The 19330-nt window shown below is 39.4% G+C and overlaps 1 long non-coding RNA gene and 1 other non-coding gene across 2 annotated transcripts; both read left to right on the top strand.

The window, feature by feature from the left end:
- Positions 1-6340: 6340 nt before the first annotated feature.
- LOC141650175 (small nucleolar RNA R71) lies at positions 6341-6446 on the top strand. Its single transcript, XR_012546224.1, has one exon. It is a non-coding gene; the product is annotated as a small nucleolar RNA R71 (small nucleolar RNA).
- Positions 6447-8733: 2287 nt separating this feature from the next.
- On the top strand, positions 8734-9292 carry LOC141646254 (uncharacterized). The gene is made up of 4 exons (XR_012545461.1): positions 8734-8817; positions 8910-8961; positions 9071-9132; positions 9213-9292. It is a non-coding gene; the product is annotated as an uncharacterized LOC141646254 (long non-coding RNA).
- The last annotated feature ends 10038 nt before the right edge of the window (positions 9293-19330 follow it).

A 19330-nucleotide genomic window follows, 5' to 3' on the forward strand; every position in this document is an offset into this window, starting at 1 on the left:
ATTTACACCAACTCCAATCAAAATGATACGGGCCAAACTGCAGACGGAAAAATATACCACAAAAGACAAACTAAACTAGCTTGACTAGGCAGGCTCAGTTTGGGATGTAGCTAATGGGTCAGAAAGGCAAGTTTTGGCTTAAGTGGAACTAAATGGGTGAAAAAATATAAGAAAAGGGAAAAATTTGCAAGCACCTCCCTGCATGTGACACCGACCACAAACCTGAATGTGTGCATCTTAACAAGAAATCGAATGTCATAAAAGTGCAAAAATGATAAACATGCTATGCTAGGAGTACTACTCTCAATTCCTAATGAACTGGTCATGAATGTCACCAGTTATGGGCTCTAAAACTCAGAAATTATAAGTAGCTTGCCGATTTATCAGGTCAAGTCTAAACAGTCAGCTATATTTGAACAAAAACTCGTAGGCTATGCGTATGACAAAGCTAATAACCGTCAATAAAAGTGCAAGGCTCAAGTAAAAAGACAAGTTAAACTGCAATATCATCACGGAAATCCATCGTTCCGACTCAACCTAAATGCAAAAGTAAACGTGAATATTTTTGGATTTTGAAATTTTCTATTTTTTTTTGGTTTTTTGATTTTTTTATAAAATAAATAAAAAATGCAAGCTGAAATAAATAAACGTGAACACAAAACAAATGCAAATGCAGATTCAAAAGGATGTAATTCCCTCCCCAAACCAAAACGGACAACGCCCTCGTTGTCCTCCAGCATACACCAGCAGGTATATACAGGGGAACGGGAATATACAACCTATAAAAGAAAAATGAAAAGAAAAATAAAAAAGGAGACAAAATAAAAGAGTGAGATGGGACATACAAAATACGAACTTTCCCAAACAGCCATAAAATTGGGGAAGTGAGTAGACCAGTAGCTACTCGTCAGACTCGTAGTCACGCACGTCCTCCACCGTCACCGTGTAGTCCGGATCCACCTCCTGCTCTCTCCTCCTCCTCTACTCAGCTCGAGCTCTCTCCGCAGCCGCCGCTGGGTCCTCGTCCTCCTCCTCCTCCTCACTAGCAGACTCCGGATACCCCTCAGCTGGGAACCGGTAGAAGAAAGGGTGTGGCCAACCCTCTGGGATGGGACGGTGTCGTCTCATGTGGTCCTCGTATAGAGAGAACAAAGTCAAAGCTAAGTCTCGCTCCATACGAGCCTGTCTCTCTGCAATCTCAAGTAACAAACCGTCACGGCGCCCTTGGTCCATGACCGAGGACGCCTCAAAGGGTGGTGGAGGTACGAAATTAGCCGATAGGACCGGCTGTGTCTGTGTCTGGGTCTGGTCGGCGGATGCGGGAGTAGGAGTAGGAATAGTGGTCGGGATAGGACTGGTCGTGGAAGGCTGGCCACTCGCAGTAGGTGTGGACCCCTCTCCGGTCTCAAGTCTACGTTGCTTCTTAGCGGCGGGAAAAGTAGTAGGAGGTCGGATCGGTAGGTGGTACTCGGGTAAAGGTGGTGGTCGGGCGCCGCGTGCAACAGTAGGCCAGGGACTAGACGAGGTACGGTGTCACATGGAAGGTCTACGGTCAGGGAACCATCGACCTTCCATGTCCGGTAGTCGGTGGTCAGCTAAGTCTGAGAGTGCATGGCAGCTAGGCTCAAGTACCTATCTCCGTCTGTATAAGGTAAGTCACGAGGCAATACGGTGAGGAGAGAACGGGCAAGAAAGGTAGATATGCCACCGCAGACGATAGTGCCCATGACCTTCTCTCCCTGAGCCTGGAAGTACTTGGCGGTCAAATAAGCGATGTTGAGGGTAAAGGGACCCTTGTCGTCGATGTTCAGGTAACCGCCCAAGATAGAAAGCTCGTTGTTGTTGATGTTTTTTGGCTCCTTTCGACCAAAAATAGTACTTCCCATCAGTCTGTGGAAGTAACGGGCGGGGGGAAGGTGGACCTGGGAGAGCTTTCGCTTGTGAAAAGGAGTCTGTGCCAAAGCAGACTAATGACCTTCCTAGGGGCAGAACTGTCACCCCTGAAGGAAAGGCCGAGTCGGGTACCAAACTCCTCAAGTGTCATGGAAAAGGTCCGGTTATATAACCGGAAGGACACAGAAAGACTAGTGGGGAAAACATCGTGTGCCCCGGATGAGAAGGTAAAGGAGCTGAAGAACTCAAGGCTCAGCTCCCTAAAGGTGTGGCCACTCATAGTAATAAGTCCGGCCATCCCCGTGCCCTGCAAAAGCTCACAGACTGGCTCATAGAAGCCGAGCCTCTTAAGTGACGTACGGCAGAGGAAACGCGTAGGGAGAAAGTCACAGTCAACTAAGTTATAAAATCTATCACGATGAACTCCATTAACAAAAGTTACCTGGGGGAACCTAGGGTGTGAGTCGAGGGTGTCGTCCACCCGAATAGTAACCGTGCTAGCAGACACGCTAGGAGCAGGTGTAGCACGACCATGACCGCGACCCCGGCCCCGGCCTCTAGAACCTGAGGTCGAAGACCATCTAGTGACGGTACGAGGAACTAGGGCCGCTCTGCAGGCAGCTGCGACTGCATGTGAGTCCGCCAAAGAAGTGCTCACAGTGGCTAAAGTAGAAGCTGTAGCTGCAACGGTAGATGCAGCAGAGACCACCACTGAAGAAGGAAGGCTAGCAGCAGTGCTAGCAGTAGTAATGGCTGTGACTGAGGTAGTAACTGAAACAGGGCTAGCAGCAGGGCTAGCAGCAGTGCTAGCAGGAGCAAAAACAGTACCAGCAACGAAAACAAGGAAAGAGCTACTGGCTGCGGTACTAGCAGGTACGGAGGCGGTGGTAGCAGCAGGGACCATCGTCTCAGGCAAGGACGGACTGACAGTAGAGCTAGTGGAAGGCACAGAGCAAGAATCTATCCTAAACAAATAGGGCAGGGGGCAATTGATAAGAAAACAAGATAAAAACAGCAGAGAATTTCCCTAACAGTCGAAATTTTCGACTGACAGCCCTAATTCCCACAATTTTTCTCAAAATTTTTCGAATGAAACAGGTAAGCAACAATTGAGACAAATTAAGCATAACCAGCAGTAGAGACCCTATGACAGTCGAAAATTTCGACTAAGATGAATCCTAATCACAAATTTCCCAAAAAATTCGAATTAAACATGTGAATCATCAATGAGGTATGAGAATTAAGCATCAAGTAAGACAAATTAAGCATAAGAACTCAATAGTAGTCGAAAAAAATTTGACCCAAGATGAAAATCGAACCCTAATTCCTAATTCACTTCATAAAAGACGAAATTGATGAAATTAAAATGCAAAGAAGTATAGGAATTACTTACTTGATGATGAGGAACCTACAAATAGTAATTAATCAACAATCAACAAGCAACAATGGCGATTTTTGATCGAAAAACCGTGAAACCCTAAACTCCTAATTGACCGTGTAAAATAGCGTAAATCAAAGGGAAAACAGAGGACAATGGACGATTAATTAGCAAGGATCAAAATGTAGGTGGTGGATTTGCTAAATGGACAAGAAAAATAGAGATATTGGGGATTTTTTTGGTCGCAAATAATGGAGGGAGGACGAAATAATGAAAGAGGAAAGGAAGTAATAAGAAAAAGAAGGAAGTTAAAGAGACTCCCTGCGTGTCCTTTGCAAAATCACTCGATCAAGTGATTTAAAACTACTCGATCGAGAACTCCTGTAAATATTTCACTCGATCGAGTAAACATTTACTCGATCGAGTACTCCCCTTTTCAGCTTTTGTCGATCGAGCAATAAGAAACCATTCGATCGATGAAATTTCACTCAATCGAGTACAAAAAGTACTCGATCGAGCTCTTTTCCTATTGTAAGCGTTTGACTTTGCGTATAATTCCCCAAACTTGCATAAGAACACTCGCAAAAATATACCAAAATACCAAATATAAATAGTAACAGTCTATAGTCTTCTAATCTACGCTAAAAAAAATGTCTAAATTCTAATTGTCCTAATTAAAAGCAATAAATAAAATCCGACGGAAAATTAAAAATTGTTTATACAATTTGTTACACGGGGCATTTCCCCGCTCACTTCTCAAAGCAATTCAGTAGCCCCTCGGAGGGCTTCTAACTGGAGGACGTCACCTCAGAAACACTAATCGTCCTTTTCAATTTCCACGAGCTTGAACTTGAATCATTAGGAGGAGAATAGTTGACGTCCACATACGCGCGAACTCTTCTCATCCTTACTCCTTTCTCACCAGCTTTAACATCATCACTCCCACTTTGACTGACATTAATTGCACAATAACCATTGACAGCTCCTGCATTATTTTCATCTGTAACTGCAGCAAGGAAAACAGACGAACTTTCCTCCTTTTTGCTCTCATTCTGAGGCGGAGGGTCACGATAGCAGCACAATATTCCAAATTTTCATTTGGAGTGTCAATAGGATGGTCAGTAGAAGAGAGGGCATTGCAAGGCTGAACTTGCATGGGAGCCTTTTGGGACTTAGACTGATGGAATATTAATTCCTCGTCCCCAACCTGAAAAAGTCAATGTCTTGCCCCCGACGTCTATCACTGCACGGGCAATGAATAAAAATGGCCTCCCTAAAATAATAGGGGTATGGGTGTCTTCGGGGATGTCAAGTACAACGAATTCAACGGGAATAAAGAACCTCCCGATCTTAACAGGTATGTCTTCTATGACACCTAACGGCCGTGATATACTACGGTCGGCCATCTGAACAGTCATATTTGTGCAATTAAACTTGGTCAAACCAAGTCTCTAAGCCAGCGACAACGGTAGGACACTCACGCTAGCGCCGAGATCGCATAACGCATTATCAATCAAGTGGGTACCAATATGACACGGAATCGAAAAACTACCTGGGTCTGACTGTTTGGAAGGTAACTTATTCTGAACTAGGGCCGTCCCTACCTCGGTCAAAGCTACCGTCTCATGGTCATTAATGTGCCTCTTACATGATAAAATTTCTTTCATAAATTTAAGGTAAGAGGGTACCTGTGTCAGCAATTCAGCGAATGGGACAGTGACTTGCAAGCTTTTCAGGAGTTCGGCAAATTTGCCGAATTGTTGATTAGCCTTAGTACTCTACAAACGCCTCGGGAAGGGCACCGTGATGGGTATCTCGAGCCCCTTGTTTCTCTCTTCCAGTGTATCAGCCGGATCAAGCTCTAAATCCTTCGAACGAGACTTCTTTCCTCTTGAATGAGGTCTTTCATGCGATGTTTCACTCGATCGAGCACTAGTAGGCTCTCGATCAAGGTCTTCTTTATCAGCAGCACTCGATCGAGCAAAAATATCACTCGATCGAGCAGAATCTTCGACAAAATCATTCGATCGAGCAGTTTTATTTACTCGATCGAGCTCTTCTTTTTCCTGTTCACTCGATCGAGCAGAAATTCCAATCGATCGAGTCCTTTCTTCAGCATTTTTACTCGATCAACCCCCAGAAATTAGTCGATCGAGTAGTTTCTTTGTCGTCAGCTCTTTTTCTTCAACAGAACACTGTTCATCAGCAGTAATTACCTTCCTCGGGTCTGATTTCAACAATTCCGGTCCCTCATATGAACGACCACTCCTCAAATTAATTAAATTTACCCTTTCATGTGGATTTTTATCAGCTTGTGACGGTAAATGACCCTGCTTCCTCGTGGATTGGTTTGCGGCTAATTGGGCAACTTGAGTTTCAAGTGTTTTAATAGAAGCTTCTTTTTGTTGGTCACTTAGCTGCCATTGCTTCGTTAAAGACTGCAACATCGTCTTCAATTCAGCTAACTCGCTCACCCCACCTGAGGATGATGCACCGTGATTGGGTTGAGGAATGGAAGAAGGCTTTTGAAAGCCTTGTTGAGCCTTGTGAGGAGGGACATACGGCTGCTGCTGCTGCGGCGGAGGAGTAGGATTGAGCACATTCTGACTTGTCCACCTCAAATTGGGATGGACTTCCCCTTGGTTATTATATTAGGAACCCCCTCATTGCCTGTATTGTTGAAAAGCAAGGACCTGTTCCTTCTCGGTAAGACAGTCAATAGGAGTATGACCGTCGTTGCTCCCACACCTCTCACATGTGACGGTGTCCCCTCTAGTGAGAAAATGGACCGTTTGAGGCTCCCCATCAGAGTGCAGCTCCAATTTATCAAACCTAGCATTCATGGCTTCCAGCTGAGCCACAACTTGCTTATCGACAGCATGAATTATTCTAATACCATCCCTCGGGTTCCCATACTCAGCACAGTGGGTTGCCATCTCTTCAATAATATCCCATCCCTTATCATCATCGGCATTCTTTTGAAATTGTCCGTTGGATGAAGCATCAAGTATGGCTATGTGATCATCGTACAACCCATTATAGAACTGATTGGACAGAAACCACGGGTCAAAACCATGGTGAGGAAGAGACCTCACCAACCTCTTGAAACAGTAACAAGCTTCATAGAAAGTTTCATCTGGTGCCTGCTTGAAACTAGTGATCTTGGCCCTCAGCTGATTAGTGCGTTGCGGAGGGAAATATCTCTTATAAAAAGCAAGATCAAGGGTTTCCCAGTCTGTGATCCCTGCGGCCGTGCGGTCCAAATCAGTCAGCCACTCCCTGGCTGAGTCCGTCAAAGAAAAAGGAAACAACACCTCCTTAATCTTGTCTTGAGTTACACCCTTTGTGGCGGGGATAATAGAACAGTAGTCCGTAAAGACTCCATATGCTTCCTCGGGTCTTCACCTGCTACACCTCTAAAGAGATTTCTCTCCACCAGATTGATATATGATGGACGGATGTCGAATGTATTCCCATCCTCAGTCTGGAGATTGAAACCTTTTGGAATAGATGATGCTTTAGGCTCCGAATAACTGGCAATGTTCGACATCTTTACTGGTTGGTTGACAGAACTGAAAGTATCTTCTTCAAAAGACGGATTTTCTGTAAATAGGAAATGCTGAAGGTTTGGTTCTAAAGTACTCAAGTCTTCCTTTTGTGATTCTCTTTGCAGACGGAGTCTATGCCTGAACAGTCTCTCTGGCTCAGAATCAGCTGAAACTAACTCCAACCTATGTGACTTGAGCATACACAACACTGAAAGAAAATGAATAAGAATTGCCTCAAGGAATAAAAATTCCCTGAGACGGATAAAATAAACGAAATAAAAACAGATAGGGCAATAACCTCCCCGGCGACGGCGCCAAAATTTGACAGGGCTGTCGTATACCTATCAAAAATAACTAATTAAACTAACTATTTAGCTAGGGAAGTCAGGTCGATCTCCTCAGGGAGGCAAGATATCTGTAAGAGTCCGTCTATTCGGTCACAAATGGGGGGGTTTATAATTTGATTTCTAAACTAATTAAGGCTTTAAAGGAAGAGAATTAAAGAAAGAGCAATAAAGGCAGAAATTAGGAATAAACTATCGATAGAGAGGGGACATGTCAGGATTTCGGTTCACTGCGGTAGTCCAGTGACTCAACTGTAAACAACTTAGATAAATTACTGCGAGACGGATATGAAAAGGTCCTTCCGGTCCACTTTCTACCCTAGATTCCCACTAACTTAACTTCCGTCCTCGTCAGGGTAGTCTACTGTTCATAGCAGGCCTATTTAGTCCAATCTTCCGATTTAGGATTAAATTTAACCAGATTAAAAATGTGACTCAGAAGCGTGCACTCAACTAAGTCGGTAAATACAGTTATATTGCTATGGGGACAGAGTCTCACAATAATTCACCTAACCTATTCACTATATCGTCACATTTCTACCGTAGATCCCCTAATTCTAACATGAAACAGATTAGCTACTCATGCTATTAATATTGTCGAAACTAATAACAAAGAATAAACTAACATTAAACATAATGAAATAATAATGAAATTGCATAAAAGATATTAGGGCAGAAAATTAAGGGAACAAAACAAGTAATTAAGATGAATAAAATGAAAGATTAAGAATAAGAGAGAGTAAGGGATTACAATCGCAAGAATCCGGAGTAAAGAACAACTAAATCCGAGCGAGAAAATTTGAAAGCAAAAGTTACAGTGAAAGAAGAAAAGTAACGCAGTGTTTACAGTGAAAGATGAATAGTAAGATAATAGATTAGATGCCTAATGACCTAATTATTGTACGTTTAAATAGAAAACTACTAAGTCCATAAGCTAAAAACAAGTTCACGGACTAATTAAAGCCCATGAAAGACAAAACCACTCGATCGAGCAGTTTAAAACAGCTCGATCGAGTACTTCTCCAAGTAATATGCTCGATCGAGTAGAATTGTTACTCGATCGAGTAGCTCCTATTTCCAGCACTATTGGATCGAGTAAAATACTACTCGTTCGACCATTCTCAGCCATAGAAACCACTCGATCGACCAATAAAACAGCTCGATCGAGTATTCTTCCTCCGAAATAGCTCAAACTCGTAACCGACTACCTCGTAGACCGTGCCTTCATGCATCCCAATGCAAGATCTCACTCTGAAAAATCCCGTCTCCTCAAAATGCATGTAAAAAGGGACGAAAATGGTACGATTCCACTACTTTTACGTTCATTCCTACAAAACGGACAAAACGAACCAAAGTAGCAAATTCGGGGCAAAATGCAATATAAACAATATGAAAGTACATAGAAATACGTGCTAAAATAGGCTAAAAAGACTATATAAAATGCACGTATCAGCTTTCATCCTCTAGAATTTTACTTTGGCAAGTGTGTGTGATAGTGTTAAGAATTATATGTGACTGTACTTGAACAAGTTACGTCTCTGGAAATGTTACTATCGCTTTCGTATAAAGATGATTTTGGTTTCAATCACATTCTCTGGGTATTCAGTGGTCGACGTGGTGTACATTGTTTGGTTTGTGATGCAAAAGCAAGAAGGTATAAAAACAAGTTCAAAATGATTTTGATCTTAAGTATTCTATGATATGCAGGAAACTACTTAAATCTCAGATGTCATACTTTCTTTGCAGGTTAACCAATGAACAAAGAGCTACTATAACCGCGTATTTTCATGTGTATAAGGTTATTTATATCTTTCATCTTTCCAGACGGGCACCCATAGTTGCCCTGATTATTGGTTATACCAATTAACTATGAAAGAGTTGCTTAGCCTGCTACGTTGTCTTGTCAGGGCAATGAGAACAGTCTGAAAAAGGTTTCTTTAGGTGGTCCTGCTCTTCATCCATTTCTTGCGTGAGTGTGCCTGCAATTAATTTTTGTTTTTGGTTTTCTTAAATTGACCTGTATCACAAGTTCATATCTAATTTTTACAGGAGATCGTACACTGAATATTTGAAAACTTTTTTTGAGGAGACGTTCCTGTGTAGCCAGAAGCTTCTATTATCGGAAGAGATTTATGAAAAAGTGTTGGACCTGATGAGTGTATGTGATTCAAATTCGAACTCGCTTGTTATCAATAATATTCTTATCGTCACCAACACTGGTTTGTTGCATTTCAGCCTTGTAGTCTTTCATCTATATTGTGTATGATGTATTGCAGCAATTACTTCCGAGCTTCGAGGGAAATGGCAGGATAGTCAAAGATCTTCCATTGGTAAAAAAGATAGTTTTGTATAGGTTAGTCGTCTAAGTAAATTTGACACAGTAGATGAAATTTTTTTGTAATTGACTTTTGATAACCGATTGATTGTATACAAATATTTTTTGTTTATTATGGAATCATTTTGCATTGTCATCATGTGTACGACTAATATGTGCAACAGCGTAATATTTTTTTTTTTTTTATAAAAAATAATAATTATAGACATCGGATTTTTGCAAAAAACTGATGTCTATTGATCAAATAGACATCGAGTTTCCTAAAAATCCGATGTCCATTGATCAAATAGACATCGGTTTTCCTAAAAATCCGATGTGCAAATTTTAATGGACATCGGTTTAAAATCCAATGTCCATTAATCCACAATGGACATGACCAAACTCTACATCGATTGTGTATCCGATGTCCATATAGGAAAAAGTCCGATGTCCATCACAAGTTTTGTAGTAGTGTTTTATGTTAATAATGACTTTCCTATATAAAAGGAAGTCGGGGTTAGGTCATAAACACAATTTTACATCTCATATACTCTTAATCACTACGTTACTCTTAATTACTGCTGGGAACTAGCTTAATACATGTCCCTATGCATGAATTTAGGAGATGAGTTGAGTCGGAGCCTTAAGACTACTATTTTGAGATGCGCAAAGAAGTAAGATAGCTAGGCGAGCAAAGGAAGAACTTCAAATTACTAGTGCCTAATTTGAAGAGCCATATATCGAGTTATACAACTGATTTTCAGGTGATTCTAATTGGAGATGAAAGTTTCCTCTTAGCTTTCCAACGCCACCGGAAACGCTCTGTTTGCCCAAATAACGAAGAACTGGCGGCCGTTTGAAGTTCAGTGCGCGAAGCAGGAATTATGCGCTGGAAAGTACTCGATCGAGTACTATATTGTTCGATCGAGTCCTTTTCCTACTCGATCGAATGGGGTTTTTTGATAGTGTTAGATCGAGTACCTAAAGTCCTCGATTGAGAGGTTTTAGCTTGGATTTGTTCGATCAAGTGATATTAAGTTGCTCGATCAAGTGACTAGCTTATATATTCGGGATTTTTATTCCGTGTTAGGTTTATTTTATGTTAATAACGACTTCCCTATATAAAGGAAGTCAGGATTAGGTCATAAACATAGTTTTACATCTCATATACTCTTAATCACTGCTTTACTCTTAATTACTGCTGGAAACTTTGCTTTGCTTCTCTTTTCCGGATTCGATACTTTTTAATCCTTCTTTTGCTCTCTCTATTTAATCTTTCCTCTCTCTAGTTTGTATCTTTCATTATGTTTGTTCTTGCTTCTTTCTTCTCTTTTGCTTTATTTATTATTATGTTTAGCTAATTCTCCTGCTAGGATTTAGGAGATCCAATGAGTTGATGTTAGTTGCTAATTAGGTTTGCAGATCTGTTGCTAAAATCTTGTCTCTACTGTTAATCACCGCATATAATTGCAATTAGTTGCTTGAGTTGACACATCTAGCTAATTGATTTGGTAAGCCTTGACCTAGATCAGAAGGTTGGAAGGGGTGAGACCTGCAGTGAAAATTAGGGTGCTTTAGTGAGGGTGGAAGCTAAGCTAAGAGTGTTTTAGGATGAATTGAGACCGGAAGGAGATATTCGTTGCCTCTTAGACCGATACAAGCGACCGATTTGTGACCTTAGCTGCAATTATCTGACATTCATTGGTGACCCGACAATCCTAGTTCTCTCTCTTTATTGTTAATCCCTTTATTTTTATCGCCCAATTTCTCTTTCCACCTCTCTTAATTTGGAAATCCTACTCAAACCCCCGTTACTCTTAGACTAATTTAAAACAGATAAATCTCATTTTTGCCTCCCTGTAGAGATCGACCATACTTACCGCTAGCTTCTGTTAGTAGTACTTAGGTATTTATTTTTGATACTAAAACGACGGTATCACTTACATAAGCTTGATAGAGTGGAATATGTTTGGAGGAAAAGCTGGAGAAGACCCCGCAAAGCACATGGAGAAATTTGTTACTTATTGTTGTTCTATTCTTTTGACAGCTGGGGTGTCTCAAGATCAGGTCAAGCAAACTCTTTTTTCCTTTCTCTTTGAGAGATGATGCAGCTGAGTGGTTAAGAGACTTAGACATGGAGACCGAAGCAATTACCAACTTGACTTCTCTAGCTCTTACATTCTACAAGAGGTATTTTCCACCACAAAAAACTAATGCATTGAGAAGTCAGATTACAAATTTTAAGAAAGGTCCTACTGAGGATTTTAATGAAGCTTGTATACGGTTCAAAAGACTAGTTTGGTCCGTCCCTCACCGTGGTTTTGAGATTTGGTTCCTTTGCAACCAGTTTTACAATGGGTTGTATGATGATCATAGAGCTCTACTTGATTCAGCTTCCAATGGGAGATTCCAAGATAACACTAATGATGGTAATGCTTGGAAATTGATTGATCAAATACCAGAGGAATAAAGAGAGGGAATGGTTCAGATAGTGCGGCCACAGAACAATTGGAGGCCATACTTGCTCAAATAGCCGAATTGAAGACTACCCCGTCCTTGGGTAAGCAAGAGATGGTTCACATGGTTTAACAAGAAGTGTCCTGCGAGAGATGTGGGATAGATGGCCACGCTGCGGCCAAGTGTATGAGTACCATTGAGCAAGTCCATGCCTTCCAGTCTTTCAAACAAGGTACTCGATATTCTAACTTCTTCACTGAAAGGTGTCCGAATGCTTATGCTCAAGCTCCTCTAAAAAATCCATATATTATTCCTCCAAATCGTGTTAACCAACCACAAGGAGGTTATCAAAGGCCAAATCAAGGAGGTTTTCAACAATTTCAACCTCCTCCTCAAGCTCCAAGTGATGAGGTGTCGTGAGTTAAAAGCTCTATTGCAACAAACTTTGATGATGCAGCAAACGCAAACGGCTCAAATCTCCGAACTTATGGCTCATAATAAGATGTTGGATACTCAAGATGCTCAAATGGCGGCTCAAAATTCATTAAAATAGTCTGGTCTTCCTCCTCAAGGTAAACAAGCTCATGAACAAGTTAATTATATTTCTTTGAGGAGCGGTACTTCTTATCAAGGTCCGGACATGCCCACTAATGAAGATGGGGTTCCCTACATGCATCTTAAGGGATTGGGAAATTTGGAGCTAAGTGATGATGAAAAAGAAGTTGACGAAGTTGAAACACGAGCTGAGAATAAAAGCGAGAAAAATCAAAACAGCGAATCTGCAAAGGTTCCTCGATCGAGTAGCATCAGGCTCGATCGAGGAACTTTAGTACTCGATCGAGTGTCATCAGGGCTCGATCGAGGATCCTCCCTGGTCGATGACAGTGTTTCAAAAGTTGATTCTAAAGTGAAGGAAGCTGAGCCGATTACTATTGCACTACCTTTTGCGCATCATCAACAAAAGTCTAAGATGGACAAGCAATTTGGAAGGTTTATGGAGGTAGTGAAAAATCTTCAAGTGACAGTGCCATTTACTGAATTGGTAACTCAAATGCTGGCGTATGCTAAATTTTTAAGAGAAATCTTATTAAAGAAGCGGTCCTTTGATGAAGTGGAGACAGTAGCATTTACTCAGGAGTGCGCGGCCGCATTACAAGCTAACTCACCACCAAAGCTTAAGGATCCAGAGAGTTTTTCTATTCCTTGTGATATTGGTAGTATAGATATTGATAGAGCCCTCTGTGATTTAGGGGCTAGTGTTAGTGTCATGCCGTATTCAATATGTAAAAAGTTAAATATGGGTCACCTCCGTATCACTAATATGACCTTACAAATGGCCGACAGATCTTTAAAGAAACCTATGGGTGTCTTAGAGGATGTGCCCGTTAGAGTAGGGAAGTGTTTTATTCCAGTTGACTTTATTGTTATGGATATGGATGAGGACTCTCAAGTACCCATTATTCTTGGTAGACTATTCCTTCACATTGCAGGAGCACTCATAGATGTTAGGGATGGTAGTCTGACACTAAGAGTTGGGGATGACACTATTAGATTTGTTCTTGATAATGCTTTAAAATGTCCTCCTGATTTAAAAGCTTCTTGTCATATGATTAATGCTCTTGATCCTACTTTTGATGATTGTCTTGCTTTATGTTTTGACAGGAATCCACATGACACCCCTGTTGCTGCGTCATATCCATAGAACACGGAAGTGGATGTTATAGAGAAGCTTATTTGTGGAGATGATCCTCCTCCTGAGATGATTTACAACTGTGATGAGAATGTTGACATAGAAGCTGAATTGAATGCTTTGGAAGCTGAACTTTTCAAAAAGGAGCCAGTTAGAGTTTTCGATAAAGCTTCTATGACAGACGAAGTGCCTTACCTCCTTCTTCAAGAGGATGACCCGAAGAATGATAAACATTGCTCATATTTTATATTAGACTTTGAGTTTGATGAGCCAGGAAAATTTTCATTATTTTTATTATTTGTTTGGACTATTTATTGGTGCTACTTATGCTTGTGTGTGGCACATGCGCTACTTTTTGATTTACTATTACGAGCTTTAACTTGTATTGATCATGATTTGTGTGCGTATTTATTTTAAATGCAGGAAGTTACTCGTCCAGATGGTTCCTCGATCGAGTAAGACGAGGCTCAATCGAATAACCACATTTTTGGAATTGCGCGGTTGATGATTTTTTCCCTATTTTTGCAGCTGGTTAGGGGGAATTATAAGCTCTTACCCGTTATTCTCCTCCCTTGTACCTTGTTTAATTGTATTGTCTATTTCTTTTCCTTTCCTTTTGTTAGTTGTGTCCTTTAGGTTGCTAGTGATTTTTGTGTGATTGCTATGATGTTGAACCATATAGATATATGTTTAGTTTTGATAATGACAAGTGTGTGCTTCATATTACATATACTCTTGCACGTAATCGTTTGCTTAGTCTTTAGTAGATTGACTTAGGTTTACGAGTTTAGCAAGTAATGTTATAGCATCCTTGGCTATAACATTGAATATTTGTGAAGCATCGTTCAAGTAATGTTATAGCAGCTTGAGCTATAACATTGGAGATTCTTAAAGCGTCATAGTAACCGTAACAAGTTTCAAGTATGATGATCACTCAAGCAAAAGGCTTGTTCAAGTCTATAACAAGCTCAAGATGAAGAGCTTATGATCAAGATGAAGAGAAGATCCTACTACTGAAGATCTCCAGGAAGATTAGCTAGTATAGGTCTTCATCTAATAACGGTATCTTAAGAAGAAATATTGGGAAAGTAAAGTTATAGCTATTTCACCTATAACTTTATTTACCAAACTTAAAGTTATAGCTATTCCTACTATAACCTTGGGTTGCATTTGAAGGCACGATTTTAAATAGTTCAAAATTATTTTTCAAAAGATAAAATTCTTCAAATATGTTTCGAAATCATATGTACATATAATAGAGACTTAATTTGTGGAAGCCTATAGTATGCTCTAAATGCAAAGGAATAGGGCACGAGCATACTAATTGCAGGTCTGGTGCATAGACAGGGAACAAAAAGCAAACAGTTCAAAAAGTTTGGAAACCTGTTGTGGCAAAACTAGCTACCCAGGTGGTAAACACTCAGGTCTCAGTTCCTAATGAGGAGAGGACACCTATTTCTTCTCCTGTGAAACCAGTGACCAGTGCTGAGAGCTCCCATAACAGGTCATACAAGGAAGTTGCCTCAGGCTGTGGGACTCCAAAAGTAGGCATAGGTCAAAAGGGTAACCCAATATCTCCTACTTTAAATGAATAATATTGGTTTTTGTAATGTTAGAGGGTTAAATAGCGTAAATAAACAGAATAATATTAAATGGTTTATTCATAATAAGGACATAGGTCTGTTTGGACTTATTGAAACCAAGGTAAATGGTGCAAATGTGAGTAATATTTCAAGTAGTATGTTGGATGGATGGTGTGTTACGACCAATTCTAGCTGTCATAAAGGAGGCAGGGTGTGGATATTATGGAGGCCTAGTCTTTTTTATGTTCATATACTGCAGTATGATGCACAATTCATACACACCAAGGTCATTGCAAGAGTTTCCCAGCAGCAATTCTACCTAACAATGGTATATGCCTTTAATGAAGGGCTTGATAGAAGGGAGCTTTAGAGTCACTTAGAGAGGTTTGCTGGACAGTGTCATGGTCCCTGGGCAATTGCAGGGGACTTCAACACTGTTATTAATCCTGATGAGAGACTTGGTGGAAATACAAAACAATCTGATATGGATGAGTTCATTGACTGTTTGGCAACCTGTGGTATGACTGACATTCCTGCCACTGGAGCTTTCTATACCTGGACAAATAAACAAGACCATACCTCGAGGATCTATAGTAGGTTGGATAGGTTTCTTGTCAATCAGGAATGGCAATCAAGTTTTCCTGATATGATGGCTCATTTCCACCCTGCTGGCTTATTTGATCATAGTCCATGCACTGTGAGTAATGCTAAGCTAGTAATGACTAGAAGAGCCAGTTTCAAGTATTTTAACATGTGGGGGAAGGCTTCTGATTTTCTAACCAGAGTTAAAGAGGAATGGGATAAGGATTACCCTGGTCACAAGATGTTTAGTGTGGTCAAGAAGCTTAAGGCCCTAAAACCTAGGCTCAAAGATCTGAATAAAGAATGCTATGCTGATATTGAAAATGCCACAAAAATTGCTGAAAGTGAGTTAGCTGCTATACAAGTGCAAATTGATTCTGACCCTCAGAATGCTAGTCTCATCCAGAAGGAATTGGAAAGTACTGCTAAGTTAAAACAACTCCAGCCAGCAAGGATCAGTTTCCTTAAACAGAAGGCTAAGACTCAATGGCTTGAGGATGGGGATAGTAACACTGCCTATTTTCATGGTGTAATCAGGAGGAGATGTAATTTGAACAAAGTTATCCAAATTGAGAATCAGAGGGGGGGTTATGTGTTCAGATAGCAAGAGTATCCAGGATGCATTCCTGGACTATTATGAATCCCTCTTAGGCAGCAGGAAGTCCACTGAAAAGGTGAGAACTGAGGTTCTCAGTCAAGGGAGGTATTGTACTGATGAGCATATTCAGATGCTTAATACTCCTATCACCAATGAGGAGATTAAATCAATCTTTTTTAACACTCCTAATGATAAAGCTCCAGGTCCTGATGGCTATACTAGTGCATTTTTTAAAGACAGTTGGGACATAATTGGTGAAGATATCTGTGCTGCTATTAAAGATTTTTTTACCTCAGGTAAGCTGCTGTCTCAGGTGAATGCTACAAACATTACTCTTATTCCTAAATGTGAGAGACCTACTTCAGTCAAACATTTTAGGCCTATAACTTGTTGCAATATGATATACAAGGTTATCTCAAAGCTCATGTGCAATAGATTGTCCTTGGTCCTTCCTAACATTGTAAGTGAGAACCAGGGAGCTTTCATTAAAGGGAGATCCATTATTGAAAATGTTTTGATTTGTCAAGATATTGTGCAGCTGTATAAGAGAAAGGCTGTGTCACCTAGATGCCTATTTAAAATTGACTTACAAAAAGCCTATGATACAGTGGAGTGGGAGTTTCTTAAGCAGCTACTACATGGCCTTGGTTTTCCTGAAGCTTTCTCACATAGAGTTATGACTTGTGTGACCTCAACAAGATTCTCCTTATGCCTGAATGGTAGTCAATTAGGGTACTTAAAAGGGCAGAGAGGGCTTAGGCAAGGGGATCCCATTTCCCCCCTCTTGTTCACTCTTTGTATGGATTACCTAACAAGGATGATTGCCTATGCCACTGACCACTGGCCTTTCCAGTACCACCCTTTATGTAAGGGGATTAAACTCAATCATTTAATGTTTGCAGATGATTTGCTAATGTTCTGTAAAGGCAATGCACAGTCTATTATGCTTTTGATAAGGGCCTTCTCTTCCTTCTCTAGAGCATTAGGACTTACTATGAACAATGCTCAATCTGAAGTGTACTATATGTTGGGAAATGTGTCCTGGACAATAGTGCGATCACATGATTTAATATCATACTTAAATCTCATACTAAGAATACGTGAGGGATGATTCTTTATATAAGTCGACTGACCGTCATTAATCAGTAATGATTGGCTAACTAGAGTTTGACATTACTGTCGTGTGACGGTGGTGATCAGTTGATCCCTTTAGATCACACCTATAGGATGAGGCCCAAATAGATATTTAATTAATTGTATGTGATACAGATTAATTAATTCCTTAATTATGGGAGTGCAATTTTACGTCTTATTATAATGTGATTAAATAAGATTTAATTTAGTAATTAAGTGTTAAATTACTAAATTAGTTGAGGTTTTAATATAAGTTTTGAGGTAGAGGTAATTAGTTATTTAAGGTTACAAGAAGTTGTAATTTTAACTAACTAGTAATTATGGGACCCATTATATGTTGATATAATGGTTGTATACTACTCAAAAAGTGGAGTGTATATTATATTATTAATTGTAATATTTAAATGTTAAATGATTACACTAATAATTAATTATGTAAGATAGTTAAACATATGACTTATAAGCATTTGTGTGACAAATGACAATAGGCAAAAATGGACCAAAATGGGTCCAATATTTCGGCCAAATGAAGAGCACAAAAGATGCTCTTTTGTCTTTTGTTTGTGTTGGTTATAGTGTGATTGTGACATATCACACAAGCCTTTTCATACTACTTCTTACACATATGCTCCCTACACTCTACCTACACTATACAAAAGAGTAAAAACAAAAGAAATAAGATTCCCTACATGGGAAGAAGCCACCGGTTTTGGCTCCATATAATGAGCATTTGTTGCTCATTTTTCCACTACTAGTTTTGCTTGTTTTTCTCTAACTTTCCCTCACATGCATATTGCAACAAACTCTCACAAATACTAATACACTCAATATATTACTAGACGTAGTAATACTAAAAATATTAGTAATATTAAGAGAATATTTCTACTACATATCTAGTTAATATTAGTAGGAATTTTTGGGATTAATCTTGGGTGCAATTTATTGGAGTGGCTTCTATACTTGGAGTCTTAGAAGGATCATCCATCATATTTAGCTCAATAAAAAGTGAAGTAAGGAGGCCTTACTTGTGCGCTATATTTCGAAACATATAACAATGTAAGGGACATTGTTTTTCTTATAAATCTTTCATTTTGTTATGCATGCACTAGATCTAAGAACATATAATTAAAAATTTAATTAGTTCACTATTAGAGGAGTCTAATAATAGGTATATAAACCTAACAAGTGGTATTAGAGCATAAGGATGTTGCATGCATAATCGGTTATTATTTTTCCGAGTTAAAAGGTTAACATATAAAACTAAAAATTTGTGATTTATAAGTATAAGCCACGAAATCACCATGCATATTATATATTCTGGTCCTAAAATGTTTTTAGGTCATTTTTATGATTTATGGAAATTTATAGCTCATTTTAATGATTTTTGATCATTTTATTACATTTTTATGACTAAAATGGGAATTAAAATGCTAAAAATAGTTAAACTAAGTTTCTGACCTTGAAAATTTTATATGACCTCACATGCATATTTTACAAGTTGTGTGTAAAAAGTCGAGTTAATTTGATTAATATTGCATAATTTATGATTTTTATGAGATAAAAATGGATTAAAAGAGGTAAAATGGTTACAAATAGTTAAATCTCGAATTAAGAAATGATCTTTTAATATGATTTTACATGCATAATTACAGATAGTATGTAAATTTCTAGATTAAAATATCTCTTTTAGCATGATTTATGGATTTTTAGAGTAAAAATGGCATAAATAGTGACTATTTAAGCAAAATTAGCTAAAATGTATTGCATGGCTTGAGAAAATTATTTTAAGTTTTATTAATATCCCAATAA

Source organism: Silene latifolia, chromosome 3, assembly GCF_048544455.1.
Source record: "Silene latifolia isolate original U9 population chromosome 3, ASM4854445v1, whole genome shotgun sequence".
In the NCBI taxonomy this organism is placed as follows: Eukaryota; Viridiplantae; Streptophyta; class Magnoliopsida; order Caryophyllales; family Caryophyllaceae; genus Silene; species Silene latifolia.